The 3,902-nt window shown below is 33.9% G+C and overlaps 1 long non-coding RNA gene across 1 annotated transcript; it reads left to right on the forward strand.

Moving 5' to 3' along the window:
- The first annotated feature begins 1,974 nt into the window (after window positions 1–1,974).
- Window positions 1,975–3,219, forward strand: LOC132737578 (uncharacterized). The gene is made up of 3 exons (XR_009626746.1): window positions 1,975–2,056; window positions 2,299–2,535; window positions 3,058–3,219. It is a non-coding gene; the product is annotated as an uncharacterized LOC132737578 (long non-coding RNA).
- The last annotated feature ends 683 nt before the right edge of the window (window positions 3,220–3,902 follow it).

Genomic DNA, 3,902 nt, shown 5'->3' on the forward strand with positions numbered 1-3,902 from the left:
ATGAGGATGTTACTAGTAACAGAATACCTTGTAAAAGAATTGAAATATAGAGTTATGGTTGTGGGCAATTAAAGATAGTTGTGGTTCTTATATGTTGCATTTCCTTTCAATGTGGTTGGCCATTGATGAAGTTTAATTGAATTACTCTGTAATTGGCCATTGATGAAGTTTAATTGAACTAGAACTATCACTAAATGTGATTAATACCCCCACAAGACTGCTTCAGAACTGAGGATGTTACTAGTAACAGAATACCTTGTAAAAGAATTGAAATATAGAGTTATGGTTGTTGGCAATTAAAGATAGTTGTGGTTCTTGTATGTTGCATTTCCTTTCAATGTGGTTGGCCATTGATGAAGTTTTATTGAATTACTCTGTAATAAGTCCAGAAAGACAAAGAAAAAGGAACAAAGGGCAATAACTCTATAAATACTGAAGATAGAGTTATAGTTCTTGTGCACTGCACTTCCTCTTATTATGCTTGAACATTGTATGAAGTTGTTTTGAATTCCAACCAGTACGTTTTAAGTTATGCCTCACTGACAAGGAAAAGTATCAAAGGGCAGTAACTCTGTATTTTGTCAAAATGGAGTTATGGCTCTTGTTCACTGTACTTCCTTTTAATGTTCTTGACAACTGTATGAAGTTGTATTGAATTCCAAACAGTAATTTTCAAGTTATGCTCTAGACAAGGAAAAGTAACAAAGGGCAAAAACTTGTAATTAGTCAAGATGGAGTTATGGTTTTTGTGCACTGCACTTTCTCTCAATGTGCTTGACCATTGTATGAAGTTATATTGAATTCCCAACCTATTAGTCTTCAGTTATGCTCCGGACAAAAAAGCAATGGAAAAGTAACAAAGGGCAAAACTCTGTAATTAGTCAAAGATAAAGAGTTATTGTTCTTGTGCACTGCACTTTCTCCTTAATTGTGCTTTGACAATTGTATGAAGTTGATTTGAAATTCAAACCAGTAGTTTTCAAGTTATGCCCCGGACAAAGGAAAAGTAACAAAGGGCAATAAACTCTGTAATCAATCAAGATGGAGTTATGGTTCTTGTGCACTGCACTTCCTCTCAATGTCTTGACCATCTGTATGTAGTTTATATTGAATTCCAACTATTAGTCTTCAAGTTATGGTCCCCGGACAAAAAAAAGCAATGGAAAAGTAACAAAGGGCAATAACTCTGTAATTACTTTAAATAGAGTTATGGTTCTTGTGCACTGCACTTCCATTTAATGTTCTTGACAACTGTATGTAAATTGTACTGAATTCGAAACAGTAGTTTTTTTCAAGTTATGCTCTAGACAAGGAAAAGTAACAAAGGGCAAAAACTCTGTAATTAGTCAAGATGGAGTTATGGTTTTTGTGCACTGCACTTTCTCTCAATGTGCTTGACCATTGTATTAGTTATATTGAATTCCAACCATTAGTCTTCAAGTTATGGTCCGGACCAAAAAAGGCAATGGAAAAAGCAACAAAGGGCAATAACTCTGTAATTACTTTAGATAGAGTTCTGGTTTCTTGTGCACTGCACTTCCCCTTATTGTGTTTGACAATTGTATGAAGTTGTTTTGAATTCCGACCAGTAGTTTTCAAGTTATGCCACGGACAAGGAAAAGTAACAAAGGGCAATAACTCTGTAATTAGTCAAGATAGAGTTATGGTTCTTGTGTGCACTGCACTTCCTCTCAATGTGCTTGACCATTGTATGTAGTTATATTGAATTCCAACCATTAGTATTCAAGTTATGCTCCGGACAAGGAAAATGCAACGGACGTTCTGGACCGACCGACCGACTGCCCGACCGACCACCGGGTCACTCCTATATACCCCCCCAAACTTCGTTTTTGGGGGTATAAAAACAGAAACTGTATTAGCTTACATCATACTTTTTATCCCACAGATCAATTTGGAGAAGGCTGCAGAGGCATGAGGACGTATGCCAGGAAGTGAAGGCAGATGAGTAAGAGTCCCAGTGTATGTTTGAGGTGAGGTGCAGACTGAAAGGAATCAAGAAACATATAAAGATTAAGTGGAATCAATGTATTGTTTTGTATGTTAAACTTGCTCAAATTGCACTATTATGATGATTGATCTAAAAGAATACCCTGATTTTCCATATATTTTAAGAAGAAAGGTCCATTGCATAAATTATAGTCTTAAAATAGCATAATTTTTTCCAAGTACATCAATTTTCTTGTATTTTGTTGCAAGTCAAAAGAATTGTGCATTGTTGCATTTTTGAAAACAAAAAGTCTACACTAGTTTTACTTATATTTCATTTAATTATTTTAGTTTTGATGATGCAACTCGGTGTTTACATCTGCATTAAATGTATTAAATGCAGATAATGCAATAAGTGAAGATAATTCTCCACAACCAGTATATCATACCAGTCCACCAATTGACCAAACCAGAGTCCAACATCTGGGAGGGAAAGTGAACTGGCTGGAGATGCAGCTTAACCAGGCTTGGGGCTGCATATATGAATTGCAAAGAAATGTGCAATGGTTGAGTCAATCTTGCAATCAGGTAAATATCACATCCTATTAATTTTTCTGATAAAAGTACAATTTCAAAATAAGATTAAAAGTCTTAGACTCGTATTTTATAGGACTCAGTATAACAGTTAATTAACACACAAGTTCTAGAATACAGTTTTAATCCAAAACAAATTCTGCAAAAGGCTACAACTTCTTACTTCCGATTTCATTGTAAGTAAGTGGTCTTTAACTTGGAGGTTAATAGCAGGACACAGTAATCCATACTAGACTGTATGCTACTGTCAGTACACTTTTGTGATCAATAGCAATCTTTAAGTTATTTTTTTGTAATGCTGAGCAGAGTTAATAAACATACTTTTTAAGGTATGATTTCCCTAATGGGGACTAAAAGGAACTGAAAAATAGGTCAGTTGTATACTTATATGTTGTTTGAACCCACACAGCTAGTGATCCTTAGATTACTAGTCCTGTTAACCATGCCGCCTTTGAATTTGTTTCAAATTAATAATTTTTTTTATCATAATATTAGAATATGAAAATGATATTTTAGAACCAAGCAGTTGCCAGTCAATCAGCTCAGGGAAATGAAGACGTGGATGTTGTAAAGGTAATAAAGCTTTAACTATTGTGGCTTTACTTTAAAAATATAGGTGCCTGCAAAATTGTTATTCAAATTAATATTTTTTATTTTAAAGCATTTATAATATATTAATAATATTAAGTAGCATATAGTTAAAGGGATCATGATACCAATCTCTAAGTATAGTTTGCACTTTCCCCAAGTTCTCATCACAGCATTAATTGTTAAATGTAATATGGTGTGATTTTTTCCAATTTTGTTTAAAATATTTCAATAATTTCCCATTTCTACATGTGTTATTTCAGGTTAATCCAGAGAGCACAGAAGCCAGCAGTCAGGAAGAAAGCTCTACAGTTCATCATCCTTCAGACACTTTATATAACAATTACAAAAAGGTACTTATGGTTCTGTTGAGCTAAAAATGTAACAGGAAATAAGTCTTTCAAAAGGTATATAATTCTATATTTGGTATTTTTTAAATTTGTTTTTCAATTTAAAGATATGTAGCAATGGACACATCCACAGAAATTGGTGTTCACAGTCATAGATGAACAAAAAACTTCATAGTGGAGATTTCCTTATATGTGCCAGTATCTTGACTTCAGGAAATAACTATGGCAAACTTTACTATGAGCCATGATGCTAGATTTAAAATTTCCTTCTGCAGACCAGTTTCATGAAATTCAAGCAACATATATGGTACCAACAGTTGATAATGGAAAGACCATCAGAAGTCAGTTATTGAATCTTTCAGTGGAAAGCCAGTTGTTGTTATGGGTGGGTGTCTTTAATTACTCATGTCTTGAAATGTATTC

Source organism: Ruditapes philippinarum, unplaced genomic scaffold (assembly GCF_026571515.1).
Source record: "Ruditapes philippinarum isolate M1 unplaced genomic scaffold, ASM2657151v2 ctg10724_1_1_1_1, whole genome shotgun sequence".
In the NCBI taxonomy this organism is placed as follows: domain Eukaryota; kingdom Metazoa; phylum Mollusca; class Bivalvia; order Venerida; family Veneridae; genus Ruditapes; species Ruditapes philippinarum.